Consider the following 22,914-nt stretch of genomic DNA (forward strand, 5'->3'; position numbering starts at 1 on the left):
CCATTTGAAAGCGGGCCTCTGAGCTCCGGCGCGGCCGTCCGCCCGGATGTCGGTTCCCTGTCGGACCAGGCGGATCCGGAGGAAGCCAGGTATTGTTTTTCAAATTATTTTGTGCCACCATTTTCAAATTTAAAATATTAACACAATTCGTAAGGGGTGATATATGTGAGTAAGGAAGCGCGCGCCGGCCGTTTTGCAGTAGTTCGGTCGAAAAGAAAAGAAACTGGATCGTGCTCGTCTAAGGAATTATAGAAAAATAATTAGGCCATAACTCATCGCGCTGAAGGGAAGCTGGACTTCTCGGGAGGCTGGATCTCCCCTACGGAGAGCACGGTTGCATCGAATTAACGGTTTTGCGGTCCTTATAAGACCCGATCGCGTTATTCAAGGAGTTACAAATAGTATTAGGCCGTAACTCGTTTAAACAGTGTTAAACATCTCAACTGAACATTACGGATAGCGCGGTAGAGAAAAAAAAAAGAACGTCCTGCGGTACGTCTAAACCACGATCGTGTTGTTTAGGGAGATACAAAAAGAAGAAATTAGGTTGTAACTCGTTCAAACCGACATCACGGTAGCATCGATTAAAAGTTCCTCGGTGTCAATAAATAGAGAAATTATCGACGACTTAGAGGTCTACTCACAATTTCACATTTAAAATTTAGGGAATAATAAGGCATTATTTTTGGTGGTTTTTATTATTTTTATTTGAATTTCTTTATAGCTACGCAGCTGTGTGTGTGTGTGTGTATGAGGACAAAGGCTGAGGAAAAGAAAAAAAAAGGTGGGGGTTGAGTCAGTGAGAAAGAGCAGAGAATGAAAGTAAGCTGAAGAGAAAAAAAAAAAAAAACCCGTACACACAACACCAGATGTGGAATGATCATTTTGCTGTATGCAAAGCGAGTGAATGGTGTGATTGGGGATTACAAATATCATTTGGTATTTTATCCCGTATAATGCAATAAGGGTTATAAACAGGAATAGTATTTGAGGATGACAGAGAGGGTTGTTGAAGAAGGTAAAGAAGGGGGGGTTGCAACTGCCCCCTGCATCCTGAATTACCCCCCACCACCCACATTATCAGGTAACGCCACATAGAATGAGAACTAGATCAGACAGAACTGCATCGATAAGACAAAAACCCCCAATAAAAGATAGATAAACCAAAAAAGCGCTCACCTCAATGTGTTGCGTGTATAAGTGGCAGTGTGCATTTGTGGCAGAGGCTGCATTGGCCCTATAGGGCTGCACACACATAATTATGAGCGATATTAGTTGAATTAAAGGACTTATTATGGGCAAAAGATAAAGATGGATTGTGTTGCTGTTATTACTAACATGTTATTCTTGTTTGAATTTGTTCAGTGTTGAGAACTGTGTGTGTCGTTTTGTGGGCCCGTGTATATGTCTGTGTGTCTGTCTGAGTGTCTGTCTGTGTGTCTAAATGTCTACTTATGAGTGACGAGATCTTATTGAGAAAAATAATTCCCAAATTTACAAAAGAAATTAATAAAGAAGATGATTTGAGGAGATAAATTCATTTAAATTTGAAATTAAATAAAATAACTTATACAACGGGATAGGCTTAAAAGAAAAGAGAGAAATAGCCTGATGTGCGTTTTCTGAAAAATAAAGAAATTGAACCCAGACGCCTAGGCTGGTTTAAAAAGATGAGTGAAGATAAGGAAGTTCATCAAAAAACAGGATCCTGATAAAATTCAGTATTTAGACGCATGGATAACTGAACATGGTTTTAATGGTCAGTTAAAAACACGAAAAATAGCCGCATTGCAGAAATCAATCATAGCAAAGACAAAGAAAGACCACAAAAAGATGAAGAAAAATGGCTTTGAGGAAACAGAATATTGGATGAGGGTAGCCTTAAAAAGAGAAGAGGGTGACAAGAAACAGAAAAGAAAGGATGAAAACAAAATAAGCAAGGGAAAGAAATGTGAAAAGTCAGATGGAGCAAATTAGGCTGAAATAGGAAGAGTAAAACAAGAGGAAGATGAGACATTTGGGCAATACAAAGTGAGAATGACAGCTGTGTTTCAAAACCACAGCGGGCTGCAGGAAGATGGTGATGTGGATGGGGCATTTCAACAGCAGTTGAAGAATGCTTTACATGCAGGATCAAGAGAGGAAATTCATAAGTGGGTAAATAAACATTACATTTGCCTGCCAACAGGTACCCTGGAGGAGTATGTAAATCACGCCCTCCATGCTGAGAAGATAGAAAATAAAAGGAAACAGACGTCTATAGACACTTTTTATCAAAATAAAGGTCAGAAAGTCATTTATCAAGGTGGAAGAGGCTGAGACAAGGACGCCTTCCCACCGGAGATGATATTTGTTACAATTGTGGCAGATCAGGACACTTTGCCAGAAACTGCCGTCAACCACACAGGAAGACCACACTAAAAGAAGGCCAGATAGCAAGAAATTGCCTTGAGAAGAAGCAGCCTTCAGCATGACTAAGTTTTTAAATGAAGAGGTTCTCCTAAATTTACAAAAGATATTGGCTTTTGATTAAATGATTGAGCTGAAATAACCGTATTGGTAATGGGACACCAATTACCCTTTTTTATGTGACATTGGTGCAGAAAGGATTGCTTATAATAAATCAATTTCAAATGATAGGGCAAGTGAGAAAGGGGCCATAGTCAGATTTGCAAGTGGAAAAATGGAACAGAGTAACAGAATTAGAACCTGTGTGGTTGAGGGACCCAGAAGGACACTGAGTTGGTTGCATGAATTGAAATTAGTTTTATTTTTACAGAATAATGAGAGCCCAAGTTGTGGGGATGTGATTAATTTACAGAAAAAGTTTAGTGATGAGACAATTTATATTTACATGATTCAATAGACAAGATATATCATTTTGATGATGGTTTTTATTTAATTGTATACTTGCGTCTCCTTCAGAAAGGGAGAAGTAGGTGTTATGAAATTTTAACAATTGGATGAAGCTTTTGAAAGTGAACATGAGGAATTTTTGCAAAAACATAGGTGTTTCCTGATTTTTTTAATTTTGATTCGAGACATTGGTAGGTTTGAGTGGTTGTGGAAAAACTACAGTGAATTTGGAAATTAGGAGCAGACTGTGGAGAGGCCCCTGTGAGGAGGAGGAAGAGAGAGAGTTTAGTGATTAAAGACTGTCATTTGAATGAGAGAAGGAGGATAGAAATTAGATTTTGCTTTTTGGTGAATTGAAGAAATAAATATTTTTGATTTCATATTCCAGTTGATGATGTTTATATTAAAGTAGGCCAGAGATGCAATGAAATGCAGAAATATAAATGATACAGGAAAAATTTGGCACGGGCTATAATTTTCATTGAAGCAGAGAAGAAATTAGAAATTGCAAATAACATTGATGTGTACTTGTCCACTTTGAAGTAGAATTGGTCAAAGTGAAATGAGTCAAGATTAGAGAAAAAATAAAATAAAAATAAAATAGAATTAACATGTTCATTTTGTGATAAGAAATTTGTGATTAGGTGAAAAGGGAAAAAGAGAATTACAGGCTTTTCAAATAAAACAACCTAATTTAAATTGGCCAACTTGTAAAATGGAAAAGAAGATTCTAAATTATGCACAAAAAGCTTGAACGTGTTGAGCAGAAGGAAGAAAAAGAGAAAACATTTTAAAAAAAGAAGGAAGCAGAGAGTCTTGTGATAAACAATAACTTTTCAGGACGAAGAGAGAAGCAACAGAGGATCACATGGCGAAAGAAAAAAACTAACATAAAAAGTGTGTGTAGAAGGACTTCTACATCAACATGCGTTTTGCTTATTAAGCCGTGATACACTGACAATTGGACTTTAATATCAGAATCAATAAGCAAGGGCGAATTTAAACAAAAGTCAAAACTTTAAAAGGACGCATTGTCAGTGATAAGCGGGAAGAAAAATAGTAATAAAACTTTGCCAGACCACTTTTGTGTAAACACCTTCCTTGGGACTTTCATGACCTCCATTAAGTCCCTGACCTTTCATCGATAAAGTTGGAGCCCAAAGTTTCTCAGGGCTGTAATTTATGCGGCAGAGAAAGAGCCCAACAGGCTTAGGGTGAGTTTAAAACAACAGTATCATGGCTATAAAATGGGTTGTGTATGTTGGAACTTGTGGAGATACACTGCAAGATTGTATTTACAAAGCATCTTAATGCACTACCAAATTATTATTATAAGCCATTTGGGCAAACAGTGACTGCAAAAAATGGCTTCATGGACTTGTGTTGCTGCAGAAACACAGGAAAGTGAATCCATTTGCATATTAGTCACAACAATTTGGATTTCGTGGCAGAGAACCACTTAAGAGTGTGATCAAGAGCTTTCACTGCTGCTTTAAGGAATGAAAAAATGACATTCCATCACACGACATTCACATTGCACGGCGATTTAATTGTAACAGGGACATTACATTAATAAGGTGCGATGCATTTAAGCCCAGCGTCATTCTTTTTCCACGCACCATTTAGAAGGCGCCACACGACTGTGGAGCCGTCCAAATTTTCACCAAACCCATGACTTGACTTTTTGACATTTTTTCCTCCCCACTGGAGGAGTTAAGGTTGGTAAGACACAGACCAGGTGCGCTTTCAGACTGATAAGACGTAGAAGCGTTTGAGAGCCAAGGTCGCAGGAAGAAATCATACTGACATTTATGCGATGGGAGTATTAGTAGTGCGATACCAACAGATAACTTGTAAAAGAGAGAAATTGTTAGGATAAGCAGGAAGAGCGTAGGCGGTTGTGAGCTAATTAAAATTTGGGGTTTTCCATTTTGTATGAGCTGTATGGTTACAATGTGAACTGACAAATGTTTATGTGTTCTGTCGACATTGGGCAAACGGCGCTTTAAAAAATCACAGAAGATGAAAGAAAAATTGTGCATAAAGCACGTCTAAATAAGTATTTGTAAATGCAAAATTTTCTGAACAGAAAATGACACGATTACGATTGAATAAAGGCTGGAGCCAAGCCATAACCCCAAAGTCAACATAGCACAAGAGGTAATGAACACACGCACACACACATACACACAGTAAATCAACTTGACATGTTGATCTCAGGCCAGGGAAAAAGGCATCACTAATCGAACATGCACATGTGAGAACAAAGGTGCAAACATTGCTGAGGACAGGATCAGCAAATTGGCAGATGGCAAATCCTGGCTGCCTAATTCATTGATTAGAGGAATAAGATGATTGACACACGAGCAGATAGTCGTGTGTCAACAGGGGGAAGTATGATATGAAATTGTTCCCACATATAGACTTTTCAACAAAAAACTTTTTTTTTTAGACAAAGTGTTAGTTGTTTGGGTTGCAATATTGTTTGGTTATAATTAATATGTTTTCAAAATGGATTAAGTTGTTTCCATCAACACATGCTGATGCTAAAAACGATTGGGAAAAGTGTTGTGTAATCAAATTATCCTGACATTTGGAATTTCAAGAAGTGATTTGAAGTGAAAATGATGCATTTTGTGAATGATGTTGTAACAAGTGGGACAGTTGTTAAAAAATGGACTCAAAGCGTCACTGTGCATACAGTCTGCAGGACTTGTGGAACGCACTAATGGAGAAAAAAAAAAAAAGAGAGACAATGGCCAGACTGTGTTTCAATCACAGCAATGAGGACAATGCCAGCCGAAGGAAGGACACTATCCCCTATAGACTCTCAGGTTCATCAGAACCACCAACAAAAAACATGTTTGACCGAAAAAGATGCAAAAGACGCAAATACTGGTCAAGTGTTTTTCTGATTCACAGAGAATTCACGTCCGTGTGGGAGACCAACTCTTCTTCAAGGTGTTGAAACGACTTCGTTGGGGGGAAGTGAATGCTGAGATGGCCCTCGCCAGATGATGGCGGTGACCCCGACGCTGCAAAGGTCGCGGGGCGTGGCAGCTGGATCCACCAGTTGCAGTACAAACTTCACCGGTTTCCAGCTAAAGGCCTAGCAACGCGAATCCCTCCCCGAGTCACAATCTCGGACCACACGCACATCAGAACCACACCACCAGCCACAGATACGAATGATGAAGCCACAGAATAAAAAGATTAGATATGGTTTGGAAATTAATGATGTACATAAAGAAATTTGAGCCTTGATTGAAGAACATAATTGCATTTAATGTTTTAAAAATGAAACAATTATTGATGTTATGACCACTATGAAGAATTTGAAAGACACAATATATATGGGGATAATTATGGTTTTCATTTTTTGTTATGTGTAGTCTGTTTTTGTTGCATTATTTTCATGACAAAAATGATGATTAATTGCATGTTTGTTGCCCAAAAGTAACATTACAATCTGATTGATGTTGAGTATGACAAACTCGAACTGGACAATGACGAACTCGAACTGGACACTGAAACGTAAAATGAATATGAACTTGTCGCCCAAGCCCCACACGTGCGCACACATACACCACACACGAAGATCCGGGAGGTAAAGACGGCTGTCTCCTCCTACAGCGAGGCAAGGGGCCTGCATCGAGTCCCCCAGAGACAAGCTCTGCGTGGAGACAGTTTTGTTATTTTTCACTAGGCACATTGAAATGTATTTTTATATGTTTTATTCCCTGATGACTCATCTTAAAGCCGTATGGACATGATTTAAATCCGACAAACAGGGGGGAAATGTGAGAGTATGTAAATAGTTTGTGTATTTTTAATCATGTTTTTTATACACTATTTGTAACAATGAATTACACACACACTCACAGACACGCACATCATTGCTTCAGCACACATGCGCACACCCAGACGCTTGTTTGGGTTTCACTTTCCATAGGTTTCGTTTTTCTTTGAATAAAGTCCAGAGGGATGGGCGAAGAAGCCAGTGAGATTGCGGGAGATTGAACTGGCAAGACGCCTATTTCACCTCCTGGCTTCTCCTCCCATCCGCGATGGAGAAAAGACAAAACCTTCCCTGGTTATTCCTCTGGTTCTCTGCATTTAATTCAGTCTAATGAAGGCGTCAGGACCTTTTTAAACCTGACAGAATGTCACCTCTCTGTCTGGGAAGGAGCCTGAGCTGGTGTGCGAGGCAGGGAAATTCTGACTAGAAATAGTCGGGCTCACCTCCACACACAGCTTAGGCTCTGGTACCAGTCCTCTTGAGAGGGGTTGGATACTCTTCCACTCTGGAGTTGCCCAAGGTGAGAGACGCCGAGCAGGTGTGGGCATACTTATTGCCCCCCGGCTTGGCGCCTGTACACTGGGGTTCACCTCGGTAGACGAGAGGGTAGCCTCCCTCCGCCTCCAGGTGGGGGGACGGGTGCTGACTGTTGTTTGTGCTTATGCCCCAAACAGCAGTTCAGAGTACCCACCCTTTTTGGAGTCTTTGGAGGGTGTGCTGGAGAGCGTTCCCCCTGGAGACTCCCTCGTCCTGCTGGGGGACTTCAATGCTCACGTGGGTAACGACAATGAGACCTGGAAGGGCGTGATTGGGAGGAATGGCCCCCCCAATCTGAACCCGAGTGGTGTTCTGTTACTAGACTTCTGTGCTCGTCATGGATTGTCGATAACGAACACCATGTTCAAGTATTAGGGTGTCCATATGTGCACTTGGCACCAGGACACCCTAGGCCGCAGTTCAATGATCGACTTTGTAGTCGTGTCATCGGATTTGCGGCCGCATGTTTTGGACACTCGAGTGAAGAGAGGGGCGGAGCTGTCAACTGATCACCACCTGGTGGTGAGTTGACTCCGATGGTGGGGGAAGATGCCGGTCCAACCCGGCAGACCCAAGCGTATTGTGAGGGTCTGCTGAGAACGCTTGGCAGAATGCCCTGTCAGAAAGAGTTTCAACTCCCACCTCCGGCAGAACTTTGCCCACGTACCGGGGGAGGCAGCGGATATTCAGTCTGAGAGGACCATGTTTCGTGCCTCCATTGTTGAGGCAGCCGATCGAAGCTGTGGACGCAAGGTTGTCGGTGCCTGTCGTGGCGGCAACCCCCGAACCCGCTGGTGGACACCGGCGGTAAGGGATGCTGTCAGGCTGAAGAAAGAGTTCTATCGGGCCTTTCTGGCCTGTGGGACTCCGGAGGAAGCTGACAGGTACCGACTGGCCAAGCGGAATACGGCTTCGGTGGTTGCCGAAGCAAAAACTCGGGCGTGGGAGGAGTTCGGTGAGGCCATGGAAAACGACTTCCAGACGGCTTTGAATAAATTCTGGTCCACCATCCGTCGTCTCAGGAGAGGGAAGCAGTGCACCATCAACACTATTTATAGTGGAGATGGGGTGCTGCTGACCTCGACTCGGGACGTTGTGAGTCGGTGGAGAGAATACTTCGAAGACCTCCTCAATTCTACCGACACGCCTTCCATTGAGGAAGCAGAGCCTGAGGACTCCGTGGTGGACTCATCTATCTCAGGGGCTGAAGTAACCGAGGTGGTTAACAAGCTCCTCGGTGGCAAGGCCCCGGGGGTGGATGAGATCCGCCCGGAGTTCCTTAGGGCTCTGGATGTTGTGGGGCTGTCATGGTTGACACACCTCTACAACATTGCGTGGACATCGGGGACAGTGCCTCTGGATTGGCAGTCCGGGGTTGTGGTCCCCCTTTTTAAGAAGGGGGACCGGAGGGTGTGTTCCAATTATAGAGGAATCACACTCCTCAGCCTCCCTGGTAAGGTCTACTCAGGGGTACAGGAGAGGAGGGTCCCCTCGGGAGGTTGAATCTCAGATCCAAGAGGAGCAGTGTGGTTTTCGTCCTGGCCGTGGAACAGTGGACCAGCTCTACACTCTCTACAGCGTCCTTGAGGGTGCATGGGAGTTCGTCCAACCAGTCTACATGTGTTTTGTGGACTTGGAGAAGGCGTTCGACCGTGTCCCACGGGGAGTTCTGTGGAGCGTGCTCCGGGAGTACGGGGTACGGAGCCCCTTGATACGGGCAGTTGGGTCCCTGTACCTCCGATGTCAGAGTTTGGTCCGCATTGCTGGCAATAAGTCGAATTCGTTTCCAGTGAGGGTTGGACTCCGCCAATGCTGCCCTTTGTCGCCGATTCTGTTCATAACTTTTATGGACAGAATTTCTAGGCGCAGTCGAGGTGATGAGGGGATCCGGTTTGGTGACCACAGTATTTCATCTCTGCTTTTCGCAGATGATGTGGTACTGTTGGCTTCCTCAGGCCGTGATCTCCAACTCTCACTGGAGCGGTTCGCAGCCGAGTGTGAAGCGGTTGGGATGAAGATGAGCACCCCTGAATCCGAGACCATGGTTCTCAGTCGGAAAAGGGTGGAGTGCCCTCTCCAGGTCGGGGAGGAAATCCTGCCCCAAGTGGAGGAGTTTAAGTATCTTGGGGTCTTGTTTACGAGTGAGGGGAGGACGGAGCGAGAGATCGACAGGCGGATCGGTGCAGCCTCCGCTGTGATGAGGACGCTGTATCGGTCTGTCGTGGTGAAGAGTGAGCTGAGCCAAAAGGCGAAGCTCTCGATTGACCGGTCGATCTACATTCCTACCCTCACCTATGGTCACGAGCTGTGGGTCGCGACCGAAAGAACAAGATCTCGGGTACAAGCGGCCGAAATGAGTTTCCTCCGCAGGGTGTCTGGGCTCTCCCTTAGAGATAGGGTGAGAAGTTCGAACATCCGGGAGGGACTCAGTGTCGATCCGCTGTTCCTCCACGTAGAGAGGAGCCAGATGAGGTGGCTCGGGCATCTCTTTAGGATGCCTCCTGGACGCCTCCCTGGAGAGGTGTTCCGGGCATGTCCCACCGGCAGGAGGCCCAGAGGACGACCCAGGACACGCTGGAGAGACTACGTCTCCCAGCTGGCCTGGGAACGCCTCGGCATCCCTCCGGCAGAGCTGAAAGATGTGGCTGGGGAGCGGGAAGTCTGGGCTTCCCTGCTGAAGCTGCTGCCTCCGCGACCCGACACGGGATAAGCGGTAGATAATGGATGGATGGGTGGATGATTTAATTGGATTTAGACAATTAAAAATCCCAGAGATACCTCAACATATCCTAAACAACAGGGTGAAACAACCTTCCCACAATATAACCAACTAAGAATATGCAGTGATTCGATGAGGATGGGATTCGAACCCATGGGTGTAGAACACAATGGATTAGCAGTCCATCACCTTAACCACTCGGCCACCTCATCAGTTCATGGGGTTTTCCAAAGGACTGTAAAGTGTCTCTAAATCCAGAAGGCTTAGTAACCAAGATGAAGTTGGATATTTTTGTAAGTGTAGAAAGGTAGTATTAGGTTCAACTCCGTTTACTTGGACCAGGACTGTGTTTAGACTTTGGTTCCCTTTCAATTTAAAGACTGATTCTAATTTCTCAAAACCTTGCATGTTTCAAGAGAACCCTCCACATCCCCTGAGGGAGGGGTTTTATTGAACACATGGACTGAAAAGTAGCTCCCAGTCCAGATGGTGGCTGAGCATAATGACGATGCGGAAGTTTACGTTTTTTGGAAGTCAAGAAATGCAACATTTCTGTCATATTCGGTTTGGGAGAGCAGGACTGCGCTTAGACGTTGATTCTTTTAATATTTAGATACTGATTTAATTGAGCTGTCACCTTATCATGGTGGAGGGGTTTGCGTGTCCCAATGATCCTAGGAGCTAAGTTGTCGGGGGCTTTTTTGCCCCTGGTAGGGTCACCCTTGGCAAACAGGTCCTAAGTGAGGGTCCAGACAAAGCATGGCTCACAAGAACCCCAATGATGACCACAATATATGGACCACGATTTCCCTTGCCCGGACGGGGGTCACCGGGGCCCCCCTCTGGAGCCAGGCCTGGAGGTGGGGCTCATTGGCGAGCGCCTGGTGGCCGGGCCTGCACCCATGGGGCTCAGCCCGAAGAGGCAACGTGGGTTCCCCCTCACATGGGCTCACCACCTGTGGGAGGGGCCAAAGGGGTTCGGTGCAATGCAAGTCGGGCAGCGGCAAGAGGCAGGGACCTTGGCGCTCTGATCCCCGGCTACAGAAACTAGCTCTTGGGACATGGAATGTCACCTCTCTGTCTGGGAAGGAGCCTGAGCTGGTGTGCGAGGCAGGGAAATTCTGACTAGATATAGTCGGGCTCACCTCCACACACAGCTTAGGCTCTGGTACCAGTCCTCTTGAGAGGGGTTGGACACTCTTCCACTCTGGAGTTGCCCAAGGTGAGAGACGCCGAGCAGGTGTGGGCATCCTTATTGCGCCCCGGCTTGGCGCCTGTACACTGGGGTTCACCTCGGTAGACGAGAGGGTAGCCTCCCTCCGCCTCAAGGTGGGGGGACGGGTGCTGACTGTTGTTTGTGCTTATGCCCCAAACAGCAGTTCAGAGTACCCACCCTTTTTGGAGTCTTTGGAGGGTGTGCTGGAGAGCGTTCCCCCTGGAGACTCCCTCGTCCTGCTGGGGGACTTCAATGCTCACGTGGGTAACGACAATGAGACCTGGAAGGGCGTGATTGGGAGGAATGGCCCCCCCAATCTGAACCCGAGTGGTGTTCTGTTACTAGACTTCTGTGCTCGTCATGGATTGTCGATAACGAACACCATGTTCAAGTATTAGGGTGTCCATATGTGCACTTGGCACCAGGACACCCTAGGCAGCAGTTCAATCATCGACTTTGTAGTCGTGTCATCGGATTTGCGGCCGCATGTTTTGGACACTCGAGTGAAGAGAGGGGCGGAGCTGTCAACTGATCACCACCTGGTGGTGAGTTGACTCAGATGGTGGGGGAAGATGCCGGTCCAACCCGGCAGACCCAAGCGTATTGTGAGGGTCTGCTGGGAACGCTTGGCAGAATGCCCTGTCAGAAAGAGTTTCAACTCCCACCTCCGGCAGAACTTCGCCCACGTACCGGGGGAGGCAGCGGACATTCAGTCTGAGAGGACCATGTTTCGTGCCTCCATTGTTGAGGCAGCCGATTGAAGCTGTGGACGCAAGGTTGTCGGTGCCTGTCGTGGCGGCAACCCCCGAACCCGCTGGTGGACACCGGCGGTAAGGGATGCTGTCAGTCTGAAGAAAGAGTTCTATCGGGCCTTTCTGGCCTGTGGGACTCCGGAGGCAGCTGACAGGTACCGACTGGCCAAGCGGAATATGGCTTCGGTGGTTGCCGAAGCAAAAACTCGGGCGTGGGAGGAGTTCGGTGAGGCCATGGAAAACGACTTCCAGATGGCTTCAAAGAAATTCTGGTCCACCACCGTCGTCTCAGGAGAGGGAGCAGTGCACCATCAACACTATTTATAGTGCAGATGGGGTGCTGCTGACCTCGACTCGGGACGTTGTGAGTCGGTGGGGAGAATACTTCGAAGACCTCCTCAATTCTACCGACACGCCTTCCATTGAGGAAGCAGAGCCTGAGGACTCCGTGGTGGACTCATCTATCTCAGGGGCTGAAGTAACCGAGGTGGTTAACAAGCTCCTCGGTGGCAAGGCCCCGGGGGTGGATGAGATCTGCCCGGAGTTCCTTAGGGCTCTGGATGTTGTGGGGCTGTCATGGTTGACACGCCTCTACAACGTTGCGTGGACATCGGGGACAGTGCCTCTGGATTGGCAGACCGGGGTGGTGGTCCCCCTTTTTAAGAAGGGGGACCGGAGTGTGTGTTCCAATTATAGAGGAATCACACTCCTCAGCCTCCCTGGTAAGGTCTACTCAGGGGTACAGGAGAGGAGGGTCCGTCGGGAGGTTGAATCTCAGATCCAAGAGGAGCATTGTGGTTTTCGTCCTGGCCGTGGAACAGTGGACCAGCTCGACACTCTCTACAGCGTCCTTGAGGGTGCATGGGAGTTCGTCCAACCAGTCTACATGTGTTTTGTGGACTTGGAGAAGGCGTTCGACCGTGTCCCACGGGGAGTTCTGTGGAGCGTGCTCCGGGAGTACGGGGTACCGAGCCCCTTGATACGGGCAGTTGGGTCCCTGTACCACTGATGTCATAGTTTGGTCCGCATTGCTGGCAATAAGTCGGTTTCGTTTCCAGTGAGGGTTGGACTCTGCCAATGCTGCCCTTTGTCGCCGATTCTGTTCATAACTTTTATGGACAGAATTTCTAGGCGCAGTCGAGGTGATGAGGGGATCCGGTATGGTGACCACAGTATTTCATCTCTGCTTTTCGCAGATTATGTGGTACTGTTGGCTTCCTCAGGCCGTGATCTCCAACTCTCACTGGAGCGGTTTGCAGCCGAGTGTGAAGCGGTTGGGATGAAGATGAGCACCTCTGAATCTGAGACCATGGTTCTCAGTCGGACAAGGGTGGAGTGCCCTCTCCAGGTCGGGGAGGAGATCCTGCCCCAAGTGGAGGAGTTTAAGTATCTTGGGGTCTTGTTTACGAGTGAGGGGAGGACGGAGCGAGAGATCGACAGGCGGATCGGTGCAGCCTCCGCTGTGATGCGGACGCTGTATCGGTCTGTCGTGGTGAAGAGGGAGCTGAGCCAAAAGGCGAAGCTCTCGATTTACCGGTCGATCTACGTTCCTACCCTCACCTATGGTCACGAGCTGTGGGTCGCGACCGAAAGAACAAAATCTCGGGTACAAGCGGCCGAAATGAGTTTCCTCCGCAGGGTGTCTGGGCTCTCCCTTAGAGATAGGGTGAGAAGTTCGAACATCCGGGAGGGACTCAGTGTCGAGCCGCTGTTCCTCCACGTAGAGAGGAGCCAGATGAGGTGGCTGGGGCATCTCTTTAGGATGCCTCGTGGACGCCTCCCTGGGGAGGTGTTCCGGGCATGTCCCACCGGCAGGAGGCCCAGAGGACGACCCAGGACACGCTGGAGAGACTACGTCTCCCAGCTGGCCTGGGAACGCCTCGGCATCCCTCCGGCAGAGCTGAAAGATGTGGCTGGGGAGCGGGAAGTCTGGGCTTCCCTGCTGAAGCTGCTGCCTCCGCGACACGACCCCGGATAAGCGGAGGATATTCGATGGATGGGTGGATGATTTAATTGGCTTTAGACAATTAAAAATCCCAGAGATACCTCAACATATCCTAAACAACAGGGTGAAACAACCTTCCCACAATATAACCAACTTAGAAAACGCAGCGATTCGATGAGGATGGGATTCGAACCCATGGGTGTAGAACACAATGGATTAGCAGTCCATCGCCTTAACCACTCGGCCACCTCATCAGTTCTTGTGGTTTTCCAAAGGACTGAAAAGTGTCTCTAAATTCAGAAGGCTTAGTAACCAAGATGAAGTTGAATATTTTTGTAAGTGTAGAAAGGTAGTATTGGGTTAAACTCTGTTTACTTGGACCAGGACTGTGTTTAGACTTTGGTTCCCTTTCAATTTAAAGACTGATTCTAATTTCTCAAAACCTTGCATGTTTCAAGAGAACCCTCCACATCCCCTGAGGGACGGGTTTGATTGAACACATGGACTGAAAAGTAGCTCCCAGTCCAGATGGTGGCTGAGCATAATGACGATGCGGAAGTTTAAGTTTTTTGGAAGTCAAGAAATGCAACATTTCTGTCATATTCGGTTTGGTAGAGCAGGACTGCACTTAGACGTTGATTCTTTTAATATTTAGATACTGATTTAATTGAGCTGTCACCTTATCATGGTGGAGGGGTTTGCGTGTCCCAATGATCCTAGGAGCTAAGTTGTCGGGGGCTTATTTGCCCCTGGTAGGGTCACCCTTGGCAAACAGGTCCTAGGTGAGGGTCCAGACAAAGCATGGCTCACAAGAACCCCAATGATGACCACAATACATGGACCACGATTTCCCTTGCCCGGACGCGGGTCACCGGGGCCCCCCTCTGGAGCCAGGCCTGGAGGTGGGGCTCATTGGCGAGCGCCTGGTGGCCGGGCCTGCACCCACGGGGCTCAGCCCGAAGAGGCAACGTGGGTTCCCCCTCACATGGGCTCACCACCTGGGGGAGGGGCCAAAGGGGTTCGGTGCAATGCAAGTCGGGCAGCGGAAAGAGGCAGGGACCTTGGCGCTCTGATCCCCGGCTACAGAAACTAGCTCTTGGGACATGGAATGTCACCTGTCTGGCTGGGAAGGAGCCTGAGCTGGTGTGCGAGGCAGGGAAATTCTGACTAGATATAGTCGGGCTCACCTCCACACACACTTAGGCTCTGGTACCAGTCCTCTTGAGAGGGGTTGGACACTCTTCCACTCTGGAGTTGCCCAAGGTGAGAGACGCCGAGCAGGTGTGGGCATACTTATTGCCCCCCGGCTTGGCGCCTGTACACTGGGGTTCACCTCGGTAGATGAGAGGGTAGCCTCCCTCCGCCTCAAGGTGGGGGGACGGGTGCTGATTGTTGTTTGTGCTTATGCACCAAACAGTAGTTCAGAGTACCCACCCTTTTTGGAGTCTTTGGAGGGTGTGCTGGAGAGCGTTCCCCCTGGAGACTCCCTCGTCCTGCTGGGGGACTTCAATGCTCACGTGGGTAACGACAATGAGACCCGGAAGGGCGTGATTGGGAGGAATGGCCCCCCCAATCTAAACCCGAGTGGTGTTCTGTTACTAGACTTCTGTGCTCGTCATGGATTGTCGATAACGAACACCATGTTCAAGCATTAGGGTGTCCATATGTGCACTTGGCACCAGGACACCCTAGGCCGCAGTTCGATGATCGACTTTGTAGTCGTGTCATCGGATTTGCGGCCGCATGTTTGGGACACTCGGGTGAAGAGAGGGGCGGAGCTGTCAACTGATCACCACCTGGTGGTGAGTTGGCTCCGATGGTGGGGGAAGATGCCGGTCCGACCCGGCAGACCCAAGCGTAATGTGAGGGTCTGCTGGGAACGCTTGGCAGAATCCCCTGTCAGAAAGAGTTTCAACTCCCACCTCCGGCAGAACTTCGCCCACGTGCCGGGGGAGGCAGCGGACATTCAGTCTGAGAGGACCATGTTTCGTGCCTCCATTGTTGAGGCAGCCGATCGAAGCTGTGGACGCAAGGTTGTCGGTGCCTGTCGTGGCGGCAACCCCCGAACCCGCTGGTGTACACCGGCGGTAAGGGATGCTGTCAGGCTGAAGAAAGAGTCCTATCGGGCCTTTCTGGCCTGTGGGACTCCGGAGGCAGCTGACAGGTACCGACTGGACAAGCAGAATACGGCTTCGGTGGTTGCCGAAGCAAAAACTCGGGCGTGGGAGGAGTTCGGTGAGGCCATGGAAAACGACTTCCAGACGGCTTCGAAGAAATTCTGGTCCACCATCCGTCGTCTCAGGAGAGGGAAGCAGTGCACCATCAACACTATTTATAGTGGAGATGGGGTGCTGCTGACCTCGACTCGGGACGTTGTGAGTCGGTGGGGAGAATACTTCGAAGACCTCCTCAATTCTACCGACACGCCTTCCATGGAGGAAGCAGAGCCTGAGGACTATCTCAGGCGCTGAAGTAACCGAGGTGGTTAACAAGCTCCTCGGTGGCAAGGCCCCGGGGGTGGATGAGATCCGCCCGGAGTTCCTTAGGGCTCTGGATGTTGTGGGGCTGTCATGGTTGCCACGCCTCTACAACATTGCGTGGACATCGGGGACAGTGCCTCTGGATTGGCAGACCGGGGTGGTGGTCCCCCTTTTTAAGAAGGGGGACCGGAGGGTGTGTTCCAATTATAGAGGAATCACACTCCTCAGCCTCCCTGGTAAGGTCTACTCAGGGGTACAGGAGAGGAGGGTTCGTCGGGAGGTTGAATCTCAGATCCAAGAGGAGCAGTGTGGTTTTCGTCCTGGCCGTGGAACAGTGGACCAGCTCTACACTCTCTACAGCGTCCTTGAGGGTGCATGGGAGTTCGTCCAACCAGTCTACATGTGTTTTGTGGACTTGGAGAAGGCGTTCGACCGTGTCCCACGGGGAGTTCTGTGGAGCGTGCTCCGGGAGTACGGGGTACCGAGCCCCTTGATACGGGCAGTTGGGTCCTGTCATGATCCGCGTCAGGCATGACAGGGGTTTTTGTATTGTTTTCGTGTCATGCGGTTTTGTTATTGTTTTCGTCACCTCCCTGCCATGTGCACTTTGTTTTTGTTTTGGTCAGCTGTGATAGCGCCTCCCCTCAGCACTCGTCCTCACCAGCCACGCACCTGTTCCCCGTTACCCTCATCACACACCTGTTTCCCATCTGCTCCCCTGATCACTCGGACTATTTAAGCTTCCCATACCGACAACGCAGTGTCGGGTCATTGCCGCACTTTCCGGACTTCCACGACCACGTTTGTTACTGTCAAGTTCATGCTCTCGTTCCCGTTACGTCCCTCAGCGTTTTGCCCCGGCTTCTGTTCCTCGTCCTCCTTTTCTGTTAGTCACGTTCTGGTTGCCCTTGTTCCCTAGCCCCATGCCACGTTGTTTGTCCTTGTTTGTTTCAGTTAATAAATTCCCTTCACGTTACTCACCTCTCTGCCTCCTCGCCTTTTGGGTCCACCTCCTCCTCGCCGTAAGGCGAACCGTGACAGAATGACCCGACCGAGAAAGAAGGACCCAGCGAGGGGCTCGCGGCGGCGTCATGGACACCACCGCACGGACAACCTCCCTCAACCTGCCGATCACCTCAGCGCCACGTCTGCTACACTCCCCTCGTCTCCAGGTTACGTCATCGATGGTTTACCCGTCATTCCACCCCATCTGATCATCGACTCGGATCACGAGGACGATCTCGAGTATTTCTACCGTCTTCCAGACGCCCAGCGCAACCCGGACTCAATCAGTGACCAGATTTCTGAACTTCAGGCCCACCTTGCTAAACTGGAAGCTCGCATGGCCCAGAAAGAGGAGGAGCTGCTGACTGTACTGGCAAGGAGGGAGGAGGAGAACCTCGCCCAGAAGAGGACCCGGGAACTGGAAGCTCAGATCTCGGAGCTGCAGGAGGATCTGGAAGCGGAGAGACAGGCTCGCAACAAGGCAGATGAGGGGCGCAGAGACCTTGGAGAGGAGCTGGAAGCTCTCAAGACTGAGTTGGAGGACGTTTTAGACTCAACTGCAGCACAGCAAGAGCTACAGGTCAAATTTGGAGAGAGCGAACAGCAGAGGCGGGAGATGGCTGACAAGTTGGCCAAGATGCAGTCGGAGCTGGACAATACCAACAGTCTGCTGACTGAAGCCGAGGGCAGAAACATCAAAGTCAGCCAAGACCTGTGTTCAATGGAGTCGCAGCTGCAGGATGCACAGGAATTGCTTCAAGAGGAGACCCGCCAAAGGCTGAGCCTCTCCACTCGCTTGCGGCAGCAGGAGGATGAGCGGAACGCTCTGCGGAAGATGCTGGCTGAGGCAGAGGAGGGCAAGAGGAACGCGGAGAAGCAGGTCTCCTCACTTCAAGCCCAGCTGATCGACATAAAGAGGGCTGACGCTGATCAGGTCCCCCGTCGTGGCTGCGCCCGGCCCGAATGCTGCGCCCGGCCCGCAATCACCTCCACGTCAGCTGCAGCAACCTACGCCGCTTCCTCACCAGCTGCAACCTCCAGAGTCCTGTACCGGCTCCTCACCAGCGGCCGAGGCGCCGGAAGGGGGCTCGGCCGAGTCCCAAGTACCCGATCCAGCGGAGCACGCTGTGTGTCCGTTTCAAGTCCAGGTTCAGGCAGAGCACTCCCTGCGTCCGCCTCAAGCTCATGTCCCGGCGGAGCACGTCCTGCGTCCGCCTCAAGCTCATGTCCCGGCGGAGCACGTCCTGCGTCCGTCTCAAGGTCAAGTCCACGTTCAGGCGGAGCACGTCCTGCGTCCGTCTCAAGATCAAGTTCACGTTCAGACGGAGCACATCCCGCATCCGTCCCAAGTTCACGTCCCGGCGGAGCACATCCTGCGCCCGCCTCAAGTCCATGTTCAGGCGGAGCACTCCCTGCGTCCGTCCCAAGTTCACGTCCCGGCGGAGCACGTCCTGCGTCCGCCTCAAGCTCATGTCCCGGCGGAGCACGTCCTGCGTCCGTCTCAAGGTCAAGTCCACGTTCAGGCGGAGCACGTCCTGCGTCCGTCTCAAGATCAAGTCCACGTTCAGGCGGAGCACGTCCTGCGTCCGTCTCAAGATCAAGTCCACGTTCAGGCGGAGCACTCCCTGCATCCGTCCCAAGTTCACGTCCCGGCGGAGCACGTCCTGCGTCCGCCTCAAGCTCTTGTCCCGGCGGAGCACGTCCTGCGCCCGCCTCAAGTCCACGTTCAGGCGGAGCACTCCCTGCGTCCGTCCCAAGTTCACGTCCCGGCGGAGCACGTCCTGCGTCCGCCTCAAGCTCATGTCCCGGCGGAGCACGTCCTGCACCCGTCGCAAGTTCCTGTCTCGTCGACGCTCGACGACCAGCCGCCGATCCACGTTCCTGTCTCGGCGGGGCTCGACGACCAGCCGCCGATCCACGTTCCTGTCTCGGCGGGGCTCGACGGCCAGCCGCCGCTCCACGTTCCTGTCTCGGCGACGCTCGACGACCTGCCGCCGATCCACGTTCCTGTCTCGTCGACGCTCGACGACCAGCCGCCGATCCACGTTCCGGTCTCATCGACGCTCGACGACCAGCCGCCGCTCCACGTCCCTGACTCGGCGGGGCTGGACGACCAGCCGTCGCTCCAAGTTCCTGTCTCGGCTGCGCCCGGTCCGCCGCCGCTCCAAGCCTCTGCCTCGGCTGAGCCCCTCGACCCGCCGCCGCTTCTCGTCTTAGCCTCGGCGGCGCACTCGATGAGGCGATCTGGGCCTCCCGGACGCCCGCCTGAATGGCCACAGTCGGACTCCCTGGTTTGGCCTCCCGGACGCCCGCCCGAACGGCCACGACTGGACTTGCGGGTTCGGCCACCCGGACGGCCGCCTGAATGGCCACGAAAGGACGCGCTGGTCTGGCCTCCCGGACATCCGCCAGACCGGCTTCGATCACGGGTCGTTGACCCACCGCCCGACCCCTTCCGCCCACCCTCGTTTTTGGACATGGTTTTTCATTTTGTTCTTTTTGTGGGACGTCTGGAATCCGTCCCTTAAGGGGGGGGTACTGTCATGATCCGCGTCAGGCATGACAGGGGTTTTTGTATTGTTTTCGTGTCATGCGGTTTTGTTATTGTTTTCGTCACCTCCCTGCCATGTGCACTTTGTTTTTGTTTTGGTCAGCTGTGATAGCGCCTCCCCTCAGCACTCGTCCTCACCAGCCACGCACCTGTTCCCCGTTACCCTCATCACACACCTGTTTCCCATCTGCTCCCCTGATCACTCGGACTATTTAAGCTTCCCATACCGACAACGCAGTGTCGGGTCATTGCCGCACTTTCCGGACTTCCACGACCACGTTTGTTACTGTCAAGTTCATGCTCTCGTTCCCGTTACGTCCCTCAGCGTTTTGCCCCGGCTTCTGTTCCTCGTCCTCCTTTTCTGTTAGTCACGTTCTGGTTGCCCTTGTTCCCTAGCCCCATGCCACGTTGTTTGTCCTTGTTTGTTTCAGTTAATAAATTCCCTTCACGTTACTCACCTCTCTGCCTCCTCGCCTTTTGGGTCCACCTCCTCCTCGCCGTAAGGCGAACCGTGACAGAATGACCCGACCGAGAAAGAAGGACCCAGCGAGGGGCTCGCGGCGGCGTCATGGACACCACCGCACGGACAACCTCCCTCAACCTGCCGATCACCTCAGCGCCACGTCTGCTACACTCCCCTCGTCTCCAGGTTACGTCATCGATGGTTTACCCGTCATTCCACCCCATCTGATCATCGACTCGGATCACGAGGACGATCTCGAGTATTTCTACCGTCTTCCAGACGCCCAGCGCAACCCGGACTCAATCAGTGACCAGATTTCTGAACTTCAGGCCCACCTTGCTAAACTGGAAGCTCGCATGGCCCAGAAAGAGGAGGAGCTGCTGACTGTACTGGCAAGGAGGGAGGAGGAGAACCTCGCCCAGAAGAGGACCCGGGAACTGGAAGCTCAGATCTCGGAGCTGCAGGAGGATCTGGAAGCGGAGAGACAGGCTCGCAACAAGGCAGATGAGGGGCGCAGAGACCTTGGAGAGGAGCTGGAAGCTCTCAAGACTGAGTTGGAGGACGTTTTAGACTCAACTGCAGCACAGCAAGAGCTACAGGTCAAATTTGGAGAGAGCGAACAGCAGAGGCGGGAGATGGCTGACAAGTTGGCCAAGATGCAGTCGGAGCTGGACAATACCAACAGTCTGCTGACTGAAGCCGAGGGCAGAAACATCAAAGTCAGCCAAGACCTGTGTTCAATGGAGTCGCAGCTGCAGGATGCACAGGAATTGCTTCAAGAGGAGACCCGCCAAAGGCTGAGCCTCTCCACTCGCTTGCGGCAGCAGGAGGATGAGCGGAACGCTCTGCGGAAGATGCTGGCTGAGGCAGAGGAGGGCAAGAGGAACGCGGAGAAGCAGGTCTCCTCACTTCAAGCCCAGCTGATCGACATAAAGAGGGCTGACGCTGATCAGGTCCCCCGTCGTGGCTGCGCCCGGCCCGAATGCTGCGCCCGGCCCGCAATCACCTCCACGTCAGCTGCAGCAACCTACGCCGCTTCCTCACCAGCTGCAACCTCCAGAGTCCTGTACCGGCTCCTCACCAGCGGCCGAGGCGCCGGAAGGGGGCTCGGCCGAGTCCCAAGTACCCGATCCAGCGGAGCACGCTGTGTGTCCGTTTCAAGTCCAGGTTCAGGCAGAGCACTCCCTGCGTCCGCCTCAAGCTCATGTCCCGGCGGAGCACGTCCTGCGTCCGCCTCAAGCTCATGTCCCGGCGGAGCACGTCCTGCGTCCGTCTCAAGGTCAAGTCCACGTTCAGGCGGAGCACGTCCTGCGTCCGTCTCAAGATCAAGTTCACGTTCAGACGGAGCACATCCCGCATCCGTCCCAAGTTCACGTCCCGGCGGAGCACATCCTGCGCCCGCCTCAAGTCCATGTTCAGGCGGAGCACTCCCTGCGTCCGTCCCAAGTTCACGTCCCGGCGGAGCACGTCCTGCGTCCGCCTCAAGCTCATGTCCCGGCGGAGCACGTCCTGCGTCCGTCTCAAGGTCAAGTCCACGTTCAGGCGGAGCACGTCCTGCGTCCGTCTCAAGATCAAGTCCACGTTCAGGCGGAGCACGTCCTGCGTCCGTCTCAAGATCAAGTCCACGTTCAGGCGGAGCACTCCCTGCATCCGTCCCAAGTTCACGTCCCGGCGGAGCACGTCCTGCGTCCGCCTCAAGCTCTTGTCCCGGCGGAGCACGTCCTGCGCCCGCCTCAAGTCCACGTTCAGGCGGAGCACTCCCTGCGTCCGTCCCAAGTTCACGTCCCGGCGGAGCACGTCCTGCGTCCGCCTCAAGCTCATGTCCCGGCGGAGCACGTCCTGCACCCGTCGCAAGTTCCTGTCTCGTCGACGCTCGACGACCAGCCGCCGATCCACGTTCCTGTCTCGGCGGGGCTCGACGACCAGCCGCCGATCCACGTTCCTGTCTCGGCGGGGCTCGACGGCCAGCCGCCGCTCCACGTTCCTGTCTCGGCGACGCTCGACGACCTGCCGCCGATCCACGTTCCTGTCTCGTCGACGCTCGACGACCAGCCGCCGATCCACGTTCCGGTCTCATCGACGCTCGACGACCAGCCGCCGCTCCACGTCCCTGACTCGGCGGGGCTGGACGACCAGCCGTCGCTCCAAGTTCCTGTCTCGGCTGCGCCCGGTCCGCCGCCGCTCCAAGCCTCTGCCTCGGCTGAGCCCCTCGACCCGCCGCCGCTTCTCGTCTTAGCCTCGGCGGCGCACTCGATGAGGCGATCTGGGCCTCCCGGACGCCCGCCTGAATGGCCACAGTCGGACTCCCTGGTTTGGCCTCCCGGACGCCCGCCCGAACGGCCACGACTGGACTTGCGGGTTCGGCCACCCGGACGGCCGCCTGAATGGCCACGAAAGGACGCGCTGGTCTGGCCTCCCGGACATCCGCCAGACCGGCTTCGATCACGGGTCGTTGACCCACCGCCCGACCCCTTCCGCCCACCCTCGTTTTTGGACATGGTTTTTCATTTTGTTCTTTTTGTGGGACGTCTGGAATCCGTCCCTTAAGGGGGGGGTACTGTCATGATCCGCGTCAGGCATGACAGGGGTTT

General features: G+C 52.0%; 2 non-coding genes across 2 annotated transcripts; both read right to left on the minus strand.

Annotated features, from left to right (window-relative positions):
- Nucleotides 1-10,041: 10,041 nt before the first annotated feature.
- On the minus strand, nucleotides 10,042-10,123 carry trnas-gcu (transfer RNA serine (anticodon GCU)). The gene has a single exon. It is a non-coding gene; the product is annotated as a tRNA-Ser (tRNA).
- Nucleotides 10,124-13,996: 3,873 nt separating this feature from the next.
- trnas-gcu (transfer RNA serine (anticodon GCU)) lies at nucleotides 13,997-14,078 on the minus strand. The gene has a single exon. It is a non-coding gene; the product is annotated as a tRNA-Ser (tRNA).
- Nucleotides 14,079-22,914: the final 8,836 nt, after the last annotated feature.

The sequence above is a fragment of the Idiotropiscis lumnitzeri genome, chromosome 9 (assembly GCF_059441095.1).
Source record: "Idiotropiscis lumnitzeri isolate Australia: NSW breed Sydney's pygmy pipehorse chromosome 9, RoL_Ilum_1.0, whole genome shotgun sequence".
NCBI lineage: Eukaryota > Metazoa > Chordata > Actinopteri > Syngnathiformes > Syngnathidae > Idiotropiscis > Idiotropiscis lumnitzeri.